Source organism: Daucus carota, chromosome 2 (assembly GCF_001625215.2).
Source record: "Daucus carota subsp. sativus chromosome 2, DH1 v3.0, whole genome shotgun sequence".
Lineage (NCBI taxonomy): Eukaryota > Viridiplantae > Streptophyta > Magnoliopsida > Apiales > Apiaceae > Daucus > Daucus carota.
Window position 1 is genome coordinate 25,224,672 of NC_030382.2, and position 12,946 is coordinate 25,237,617.

The window sequence follows — 12,946 nt, forward strand, 5'->3', positions numbered from 1 at the left end:
ATAGGTAATAATGATAATAAAATTTATTAGTATTAGTATTAAATTAAATATTAGTATTAAATTTAATATTAGTATTAAATTTAATATTAGTATTAAATTTATAATAAAATACTTATATTACCTATACATTCTAATATTAGTATTTTATTATAAATTTAATATTAGAATGTATAGGTAATAATGATATTAAATTTAATATTAGTATTAAATTTATAATAAAATACTAATATTAGAATGTATAGGTAATAATGATAATTTTAATAATAATCGACTAACTATTAAAAATATATAAACAAAAAATTCTAAACATACAATATAAAATAAAGTTAATTGTTATTTATTCAAAACAAAATTAGTTTAATCATAATAATCATCTAAATCCATAAATTTAAAAAGAAGAGTATAATTTCATTTTTATGGAGAAGGAGAGACCTAGGGTTTTGACAGTTCATACATGTGTCTGTGTTGTCCGCTGTTATTAACCGCGGATACCCCTGTCCGCGTAAAAACACATGGAAAGACATAGTGTCCGCGGTTATTTACCGCGGATACCTAAAAACTTTTCCTTTTGTCTCAGCCATTGGATCGTCGATCCAACGGCTGGGACACAGTGTGTTGGGTAAATGTTCCCTGACAATCAATTGTCAGGGAACAGGACCCTTCAAATATTTCATTATTGCCTCGTTTACATCATTAATTAAACCGTTTTATTTATTTTAAAAAATTATAAATATAAATAATTGACTATTGAAATTTTTCATTTTTTTTTTGAAAAAACTATTGAAATTTTTCTAAGTAAAAGATATCCAGCTTTCTTATTATTTCGCTTTTTCTAACCAAACATGACTTCTTCTTTCTTTTTTAATTGAATTTAACCTCTATTTATGTAAATTTTTCTGATTTAATTTTGAATTTTTTTATTATTTATCATCACGTCGTAAGTTCACGTCAGATTTCAATCAAATTCATATAATATAATTTAACAAAAATGTTTATTTTGACCTAATTTTGCAAAAGTTTATCAAAACTTAATTTAATTTGAAATGGGTGGTTCAAATAAGATAAAAAAAAATCCAGTGATCCACTTGATGTATTGAAACGAAGCAAGTGATATAATTAATAATTAACCATATCCGTATTTATTTAAACTAATTTATAACGGTGGAGACAAGAAAGAACAATCAGAACAATATGAAGCACTGCAAGGGAAACATACAACAGGGCAACCAAGGGTTAGAACTCAGAGAGAAAAAGAAGTCAATTGCAACCTAATGCAACAACTGACATCAACACGGAGGAAAGATCATGCATAAGAGATTCAGCGGTACAACTAAAAGTGTGTGCAAGTAAAGCAAACAGAATGCTAAAGAGGTTATGCAAGTTAAAACAAAGGGTTGAATGGGTTTTAAACTTGTTAATAGGAGACACACCAACATCAAATAGACAATATTATCCTATGTACAACTTTGTTCATATTGACGAAAAGTGATTGCATTTAAGCAAAAAATCACAAAGAGTTTACTTGGAAAGAAATGAAAAGGGCAAGTATGGGGCTGTGAAGTCAAGCAAATTCATACCCAAAGTTTTGTTTACAACTGCTATAGCAAGACCAAGATTTAATTGGGGAAATGAGTGCACCTTTGATGACAAATTAGGTATCCTTTTTTTTTTTAATGTAGGAACCCGCAGCCGCTACCCTTCGGGTGTGCACTGGGTAAACCCACGAGCTTACGCAATAGCCTCCAAACTACGTGAACCAAGGTAAACCGCACCTAAGCGCGACAGGCTCTGATCCAGGAGGCATAATCACAAATTCTGCTCCCTTCGGGAGTCGAACCTGTGACCAAGAGTATACTTGTCCCCTCTTTAACCAGCTGAACCAACCCTTGCGGGCCACAAATTAGGTATCTTATCATTCACTTACCAAGAACATCAACCTCCGCATGAATAGATGCACCATGCATAGTAAGTCGATAGCCAGAAACACACGACATCTTTGAGTTGGACTTCTCTTGAATCGGATATACACATAGCTATATCAAAATGTGTTTGGTTTTTCATAAAGCATACACAACAAGACTCAATAACGTTTACAAATATAATATTTAATAAAATAGTTTTGTAATAAATATATACCGATAGTCAAAATCAAAATCACAATAAATAATAGTTATAAAGCTAATAATATCAGTAAGTATATAATTTAGTGATCTTAAATTTTCAATTAGTTTATACATATAATTTAAGATAATAATAATTAAATTTATATTAGATACCAAAAAAAACTTGAGAAAAATATAAACACCAATAAAAGTTGAGAGTTAAATATATCTTCGGGAACCTTTTGACATCGATATTGATATTTATGGCACCACAATTATTTGTAATACACCATGACAACTTACTAAGTTCCTTAATATGCGACTTATTGACTAATTGACTAAGTTGTCTTGCTGACTCTTCCTCCAGGCTACCTTTGATGCTTCGCTCTCCCACTCAGCTAATTTATTAATTTTTATTTATTAAAATAGTTTTGTTATTAATTTTTGTTTGATTGGCACTCATATTTTTGGAATTAATTAAGCATGTATTATAAAAATTATTTTATAAAAAACAAATAATCTGAAGCAAGACAATGCTTTTGCTTGTGGAGTTCTCATGCTTAATGGTATCGAGTCTTGGGTGAAAGGAGTTAGATTACCTTTCTCAAAGGTAAGAATATTTCAGTTATCTACATGTGTATAGTTTGAATGAAATCTTGGATGCAAATGCTGATGTCGTACAGAATGTTGCATGAAATATTAAATCATTTGTCCAAATAAAATTTGGAAATGAAAATTTCATATTTTTTTAAATTTTTTAAGTCAATTGAACTGTTTTTCGGTAGCGTTCTGATACAACAACATTCAGCTATTATATAATTGATGTTAATAGTCATTTTTGCGTGCATTGAATTTGGATTCTTATTGTTTTCGGGTAATTGTAGGAGATTAAATGGATAAGTCATCTCAAGTCTTTGGCTAAGATTAATTAAGAATTAAAATGGCGGGAGATAGATTACGAGAAGGTGTTGACATCAATGGTTCAATTCTTTCCCTTTATGACATTTATTTGTCATTTTAGTCCTTAAATGTTTAACTAGTCATGTTTCTTTTCTCAGGAGGATAAAAATTATCTTCATCCAGTTCATAAGTGGAATGTAAATGAACATGAACTTTTATAAGATGTTGAACTAAACATAAATGTAAGCATTTAGACTCCATTATTCACATATTTTTTTAATTATGCACACATTTTTAAAGCTTGTGTCAATTATATGCGCTCATAGGCTTCCTTATTTGTGCACACAGATTGCTCAACGGTTTTGTAAAATCCTCGATCTTGAATTTGGTCAAGTTTACATTATATCTCCACTTGTAAGTCAAAACATATCTACACATTATCAGCTATATTTTACTCTTTGTTATATCTATTTTGATGTTGATATAGGTTATCTTGTAGCCTTGGGCTATAATGTGCAGAATGCAGGCCTCAATTTTGAATTTCGCAATGCATTCATAGTGAAGGAAATGAAAAGGTAAATTTTATTGGTTTTGTCTTATTGGTCAGGATAACTTAGAATGTAGTTTGGTTTACCTTAGTTGCGTATGATTGAGCTATGTTGTCTTTTTGGTTGATGCAGAATCATATAGGGGTGGTTGAAAGCAATCCCTTCTTTTCAATTCATGTCATATATATTCAAGAGAACAAAATCTACATCATGGACTCTTTGTATGCTCTCACTAACGATCAACGACTGCATGTTTATGTGTTGGATACATGAATTTGTGCTCTTAGTTTTGTCTATATTGTTTCTTATTTTTTTAACAGAAAAAAGGCTTTTTCGGTAGTCGTTGCAGTTACAACATTTTGTTCTCTTAGTTTTTTCAGCCTTTTTGGTGATTGTTGCAGTTGTAACATTTGCGATTTTTTCACGGGATTAATAAGTCCATTTGGAAGATTTTTTTGTGACAAATAATCCGAAGCAAGACAATGCTTTTGCTTGTGGAGTTTTCATGCTTAAGGGTATCGAGTCTTGGGTGAAAGGAATTAGATTACCTTTCTCAAAGGTAAGAATATTTCAGTTATCTGCATGTGTATAATTTGAATGAAATCGTGGATGCAAATGCTGATGTTGTACAAAATGTTGGATGAAATATTAAATCATTTGTCCAAAGAAAATTTGGAAATGAAGAATTCGTAAGTTTTTTTTTAATTTTTTAAGTCAATTGAACTGTTTTTCGGTAGCGTTCGGATACAACAACATTCAGCTATTATATAATTGTTTTTAATGGTCATTTTTGCGTGCATTTTATTGTTTTCGGGTAATTGTAGGAGATTAAGTGGATAAGTCATCTCAATTCTTTGGCTAAGATTAATCAAGAATTAAAATGGCGAGAGATAAATTTATGAGAAGTTGTTGACATTAATGGTTCATTTTTTTTTCCTTTTATGACATTTATTTGTCTTTTTAGTCCTTAAATGTTTAACTAGTCATGTTTCTTTTCTCAGGAGGATAAAAAATATCTTCATCCAGTTCATAAGTGGAATGTAAAGGAACATGAACTTTCAGAAGATATTGAACTGAACACAGATGTAAGCATTTAGACTCAATTATTCACATGTTTTTTTTAAATATGCACACATTTTTAGATCTTGTGTCAATTATATGCGCTCATTGGCTTCCTTATTTGTGCACACAGATTGCTCAACGGTTTTGTAAAATCCTCGATCTTGAATTTGGTCAAGTTAACATTATATCTCCACTTGTAAGTCAAAACATATCTACACATTATTAGCTATTTTTTACTCTTTGTTATATCTATTTTGATGTTGATATAGGTTATCTTGTAGCCTTGGGCTATAATGTGCAGAATGCAGGCCTCAATTTTGATTTCGCACTGCATTCATAGTGAAGGAAATGAAAAGGTAAATTTTATTGGTTTTGTCTGATTGGTAAAGATAACTTACAATGTACTTTGGTTTATCTTAGTTGCGTATGATTGAGCTATGTTGTCTTTTTGGTTGATGCAGAATCACATAGGGGTGGTTGAAGGCAATCCCTTCTTTTCAATTCATGTCATATTTCAAGAGAACAAAATCTACATCATGGACTCTTTGTATGCTCTCACTGAAGATCAACGACTACATGTTTATGTGTTGGGTACATGAATTTGTGCTCTTAGTTTTTATTATATTGTTTCCTATTTTTTTAACAGAAAAAAGGCTTTTTCGGTAGTCGTTGTAGTTACAACATTTTGTTTTCTTAGTTTTTTCAGCCTTTTTTGTAATTGTTGCAGTTGCAACATTTGCAATTTTTTCACGGGATTAATAAGTCCATTTGGGAGATTTGTTTCGTGACAAATAATCCGAAGCAAGACAATGTTTTTGCTTGTGGAGTTTTCATGCTTAAGGGTATCGAGTCTTGGGTGAAAGGAATTAGATTACCTTTATCAAAGGTAAGGACATTTCAGTTACCTGCATGTGTATAGTTTGATCTCCATCACTTAGATTTACATTGATGGTTATTACCTCAAGTTCATGTGAAGTATGCATTGCACATCATTATAAGGAATGCGCTATGTGCCCCATCTTTTGTTTTTAAAGTTTTTCTTTGTTTTGTGTACTATATATAATATATTTCAGCGTTTGTTTATACCTTAGTCTTTCCTTGGATAATTTTATAGTCTAAACATTAATTTAACAAAAGAAAAAATAAATTTACTTGTTTGTGTCCTTTGTCTAACAACAATATTAGTGGTAACCTATGTCCGATTCTGAGTTTTTGACTGTTATACTTCAAATATGCTGCATGTAGCATTTATTATATACTCATAAAATAAAATATTTATTAAAATTAAATTTAATATTGATAAAATAATATTTTAAAATTAGAATTATGATTGATTCCATGCTCTTAACCCATCAAACAAAACCCTTTTTAATAAATAAAAATTATTACATAACATTTTATAATTTAAAAATATTAAAAATATTTTATAATTTAAAAATATTATTTTTTTTAAATATATTTCATAGTTTTATATTCAAAAAAATTAGAATCAAATTTTGTTTAGTCTTATTCAAAAATTTATCTTATTTTATCAAAAGATGGGCATTCAATTCGCCCGCCTGATCCCGAAAGGAGCAAAAAATCGTGAATTTTTTCGAGCACAAGATATGGATAAAAAAAACTATTTAAAAAATTTGGGGATCGGGTCGGGCTCAGTTATTTAAGTTATTAAAACAGCTTCAGACATTTTCAAATTCATACACTTCCAAAATTCTCATATTGAAGCTCTCTGTTTTACTATCACTCATTCAGCGTTGAGGTTCAACCGTTCCGTTCGACTGCCGCTCGTTCAGATTTCTCCCGCCTAATTGCAAGTAATTGTATGTAAATGAGGTTCAGATCTAATTGTATGTATTTTGGATTTGGGTTATGCATTTTGCACTGTATATATATTGGATTTGGGTTGATTAATTATTGTATCTCATAGTTGTTTATTGTTGTTCGTTTTTGTTTGCATTTCATCTTTTGGAAAATTGATAGTGCACACTTACATTTTCGAACTATGTTTTGATCGGTGACACAACTAACAGCATACCACTAGTTTATGTTTGTTCAAAAATTTACCCTTCGATCCGACTTGCATCGCGAATTTAGCCAAGGCACCGAAGCTAGATCAGAGGAATTCATCTTGGGAAACCTTATACGGTGGTTAAATGTTGTCGTGATAAAAATGCTATTGTGCTATTGTGCAGATTGAATTATTAGCATTGTGCTTCTGCTCTGTCTATAGTCTCTAGGTTTTGTTATTTGGCATCATTGCTGAGATGTGGTTTTGCTTTATTGTAGATGAATCCTATGATTGATCTTATATGGATTTCCATGTTGTGCACTATTAACAACTTCTACAATGAACTTGACCAACGTTTCAAAGATTTTCTAGACGAGTCACGCGATTCAAGATGCCTCTTGAATATTCTCAAGATATCAGCAACAAGTATATTAACTTCGGCGGTGCATTATCTTTTGAATTTTTTTGAGAAGGATGACAATGTGTTCAGTATAAATAGCTAGGTTCTTTGCATTTCTGTAGAGGATGTGCTCTATATTACGGGCTTCACGATTGAGCGAAGAGTAATTATTGACGACAAGAATCGTGACCAGGATGGTTTTGATTGGGTTTTTGGGATAAAGAAAACTAAACTTTCAAATTGATGAATCGTCTCTTATAAATTTCCAAATATACAAATGAAACTGATGACATGAAAGAGGGCCATCTTGCTCATCATTGTGAGAAGCTTCATAGTGCCACACTCTAGTGGTGCTCGAGTCTACACCACTTTTTTTCGTTATATCGAAATTTTAGACTGATTGACTCGTATGCTTGGGGCAACGCACTGTTGCCTTTCTCTACTGCGGGATGGGAAAAGAAGTTATTAAAAATAAAAAGAGAATTCATGAGAATAGTTGGCTCATTCTGGTAAAAAAGTAATGATAAAATTGTTGGCTATAAATACATATGGATGTATATGCATTAACAAGAATTATGTTATTTGACAGACCTTTTTTTATTTTACGTATCCCCAAGCTTCAGGAGGAACTTGGAATAAAGTTGAACAAGGAGTTAGGCATTCCTATTTTGAGCATAGTTGTTGAACAAGTCATGAAAATCTCTCACAATCATAGGACTGATTACCAGGAATGTTTGGATCATATATATCATGTTCTTTCACATGATGTAAGTTTTTATGCTTGTTACTAACTTTATAATTTAACTAGACTAGCTGCTCTGTTCTCTCAAACCTTAAGACCTAGCTTCTTATCTAGTTTATGAAGAAGGATGTTGACTGGACTCGAAACAATAGTATGCACAAAGACCCTGCACTATACAAAGAACAACAACTTGTTGCAGCCTATGTCGGAGCTATCATCTATAACAACTATGTGGTTTATTATAAGCAACATCTTGCAGCCCAACAATTTCCAGTGTTGGAAGATTTTGATTTGCAGAATCTATGGTAGCAAGCTAAAAAAAATTATACTCAAACAAAACAAAGGAGATTCTGAACAACATCTGTTGACAGATTATGATAATAAAATTTGAAGGGCGGAATGAAAGACTTCTGCTCAAGGACCACCTCCAAGAAAACCATTCATCACCCTCAACACAAACCTCATCGCCATCCTCACCCCAATAGTCACAGCCTCACAGGTCCATATGCTGCAAAACCATCCCTCGCCCTCACCACAACACTTAGCCTAACCCTCACCCTCACCCCAATCCTCATCCCAACCCCTATACTCACCCCAAAGGTCACCAAACTCTCATATCTTTGCTTTGAGCTTGGAGGAGAAAGAAAATGAAAATATGAATAACAGAAGCATCTTGCAATGTCTGGAACCTAGTAAAGACATTGATGAGCGTGTGTGCAAGCGACGCGGGCAAATTCACTAGTATAAATAATCATTTGACTTTAGTCAAATGGGCTAAACTGTTAGACTGATTTAAATAAAAATCATTTGAACTGATAATTAGAAATTGGGGTGAATATTTTGAAATGTATTTGGGCGGGACTCAATATTAACTTCCATAAAATATAAATATATATTTAATATATATATATATATATATATATATATATATATATACCACAAAATTTTGGAATTAATTAAGCATGTAATTTAAAAATTATTTTATAAAAAATAATTTTTTCCTTTCAAAAAACTGTGCAATATATATTCTAATAAACTCCTAAATTCCAATTATGTTATAACTTTTATATTAAAATTTTAAAAAGAATGTAAGTAGTGATATTTTATAAATATTATAATGAATTTATTTAAGAAATATGTTCAATCTTATTAAAGTAAATATAAAATAACTTTAAATAAATTAGGAAAACTGATACAAATTACACAACGTATACATTGTAATCCGATGCAGGTGTAATCACTTCACCCCAAAATTGAGCTCATATACAATATTGAGGTATGAATGTCTGATTTGTTCAGTTTGTTAACTTTGGGTTAAACTGATGTATGCTTCTTTATTTTGGTGTTAATTATAAGTAATTTACTAAATTTTCTACAATTATAGGACAAGCCCGAATTGAGAGTGGCAATGGACAACTCCCAATTGAGAAAATACCGTACATATAACATATATCGTGTGATTGCTTCTGTGAATGAAACTGAAGATGCTGATGATGTACAAAATGTTGCATCAAACATTAAAACATTTGTCGAAAGAAAATTTGGAAGTAAAAAATAAGTATGTTTTTTAATTTTGTAAGTCAATTAAACTGTTTATCGGTAGTGTTTTGATACAACAACATTAAGCTATTATGTAATTGCTGTTAATGGTCTTTTTTCCGTGCATAAAATTGGTATTCTTATTGTTTTCGGGTAATCGTAGGAGATTAAGCGGATAAGTCGTCTCCATTCTTTGGCTAAGATTAATTCAGAATTAAAATGATGAGAGATAGATTACGAGAAGTTGTTGACATCAAGGGTTCAATTATTTCCCTTTATGACATTTATTTGTCTTTTTAGTCCTTAAATATTTAACTAGTCATCTTTTTTTTCTCAGGAGGATAAAAAATATCTGCATCTAGTTCATAAGTGGAATGAAAATGAACATGAACTTTCAGGAGATGTTGAAATAAACACAGACGTAAGCATTTAAACTCAATAATTCACATGTTTTTTTAACTATGCACACTTTTTTTAGAGCTTGTGTCAACTATGCGCTCATTGGCTTCCTTAATTGTGCACAGATTGCTCAACTTTTTTGTGAATCCTCAATCTTGAATTTGGTCAAGTTTACATTATTTCTCCACTTGTAAGTCAAAACGATTCTACAGATTATCAGCCTTTTTTACACTTTGTTTTATCTATTTTGATGTCGATATAGGTTATCTTGTAACCTTGGGTTATTAATGTGTATAATGCAGGCCTCAATTTTGAATTTTGGCACTGCATTCACAGTGAAAGAAATGAAAAGGTAAGTCTTCTTGGATTTGTCTGATTGGTAATGATAACTTACAACGTAGTTTGGTTTACCTTAGCTGTGTAAGGTTGAGCTATGTAGTCTTTTTGGTTGATGCAGAATCAGATAGGGGTGGTAGAAGGCAATCACTTCTTTTCGATTCATGACATATTTCAAGATCACAGAATCTACATCATGGACTCTTTGTATGCTCGCACTGAAGATCACCGACTACATGTTTATGTGTTGGTACATGAATTTGTGCTCTTAGTTTTGTCTATTTTGTTTCCTATTTTTTTTTAACAAAATAAGGCATTTTTGGTAATTGTTGCAGTTGCAACATTTTGTTCTCTTAGTTTTTAAACCTTTTTGATAATTGTTTTAGTTGCAACATTTGCAATTTTGTCACGGGATTAAGAAGTCCATTTGGATAAAAAAAAATCGAGGCAAATAATCTGAAGCAAGACAATGGTTTTGAGTGTGGAGTTTTCATGCTTAAGGGTATCGAGTCTTTGGTAAGAAGAATTAGATTATGTTTCTCAATGGTAAGGATATTTCAGTTATCAACATGTGTATAGTTTGATCTCCATCATTTAGATTTACTTTGATGGTTATTACCTCAAGTGCATGTGAAGATTGCAAGGCAAATCCTAATTATAAGGGAGACTTTGGACAAAAAGATGTTGGTTGAGGAGAATTGATATGTTTCTTGTGATGTTTAAGGTATGCACTATGTGCCTACCTTTGGTTTTTAAAGTTTATCTTTGTTTTCAGTACTATTTATATTTTTTTTAACGTTTGCTCATACCTTAGTCTTTCCTTGAGTAATTGTATAGTGCTAAAATTAATTTAACAAAAAAAAAAATTCACTTTTTTGTAACCTTTGTCTAACAACGGTATTAGTGGTAACGTACGTCCAACTTTGAGTTTTTGACTGTTATATTTCAAATGTGCTGGTCGTGTCATTTATTATATACTCATAAAATAAGATATTTGTTAAATTAAATTTAAAATTAATAAAAAAAATTAAAAAAAAATTAGAGTTATGATTGATTCCATACCCTTGACCCGTCAAACAAAACCTTTTTAAATAAATAAATAATATTACATAACATTTTATAATGTAAAAATACTAAAACAAATTATAATTTAAAAATATTAATTAATAATTCATATTATGGTTTTATTTTCAAAAAAGATTAGAATCAAAGAGGAAAGTTCTATGGAGACTGCTATTTCATCGGAGACCATGTATGCTCTGCAATCAAAACACTATAATATACATTATTTTGTAAAATATGTTCTACAAATATCATGTATCCATTAAAATTGTTGAAGATCATCTATGTTTAATAAGTAGATAACGTATGTTCTGCAAGTTGAACAAATGTTCTGCAAACTGAACATATTTCATAGAACGAAACATTTTGTAATGTTCCACATGTAAAACTTATATGATATTCAAGATTTTAAATGAAATAATGATTTCGTAAAACATGATTTGTAAGACTGTACGTTTTGCAATGTTTTTATGAAATGTTTTACTTGCAGAAAATATGTGGTCTCCAAGTCTCCAGAAAAAATGTGATCTCTATTGAACTTAACTCTATAATCAAATTTAATTTAGTCTTATTCCAAGAATTATCCTATTTTATCAAAAGATGGGCGTTTAATTCGCCCGCCCGATACCGAATGGGGCAAGAATCCTGAATTTTTTCGAGTACAAGACAGGGAACAAAAAGAACTATCTAAAAAATTCGGAGATCGGGGCAGACTTGGTTATTTAAGTTATTCCAACACGTTCAGACATTTTCAAATTCAAACACTTTCAAACATTCTCATATTGAGGTTCAAGCGCTCTGTTCTACTACCACTCATTTAGCGTTGAGGTTCAACCGCTCCGCTCTACTACCGCTCGTTCAGATTTCTCCCGCCTAATTGCAAGTAATTGTATGTAATTGAGGTTCCGATCTAATTATATTATTTTGGATTTGAGTTTTGCATTTTGCACTGTATGTATATCGGATTTGGGTTAATTATTGTATCTAATAGTTTATTGTTGTTCGTTTGATTTCATTTGCATTTCATCTTTTAGAAAATTGAAAATGAACTCCTACGTTTTGTAACTATGTTTTGATCAGTGACACAACGAACCACATACTACCAGTTTCTGTAATTTACACTTCTTTCTGACTTACATCACGATTATAGCCAAGGCATCAAAGGTAGACCTGATGAATTTCTTTTGGAAAACCTTATACAGTGGTAAAATGTTGTGCTGATAGAAATGTTGTCATGCTATTGTGCAGTTTGAATTATGGGCATTGTGATTCCACTCTGTCTATAGTCTATAGGTTTTGTTATTTGGAATCATTGCTGAAATGCGGTTTTTTTTTTACTAAAGATGGATCATGTGATTGATCTTGAAGGGACTTCCATGTTGTGTACTATTAGCAACTTGTACAATGAACTTGACCAGCATTTCAAAGATTTTATGGACGAGACACGCGAATCAAGATGCCTCTTGAATATTCTCAAGATACCGGCAACAAGTATATTAACTTTGGTGGTGCATTATCTTTTGAATTTTTATGAGGATGCTGACACTGTGTTCAGTATCAATGGCCAGGTTCTTTGCATTTCTTTAGAGGATGTGGTCTATATTACGGGCTTGCCGATTGAGGGAAGCGCAATTATTAACGACAAGAATCCTAACCTGGATTGTTTTGATCAGGTTTTTGGGATAAAGAAAACTAAACTTTCAATTGATGAACTGTATATTATTATAAAAAATACAAATGGAATTGATGACACATGAAAGAGAGCCATCTTGTGGATCATTGTGAGAAGCTTCAAAGTACCCGACTCTAGTGGCACTCAAGTCTACACCACTTTTCTTTTTTACATTG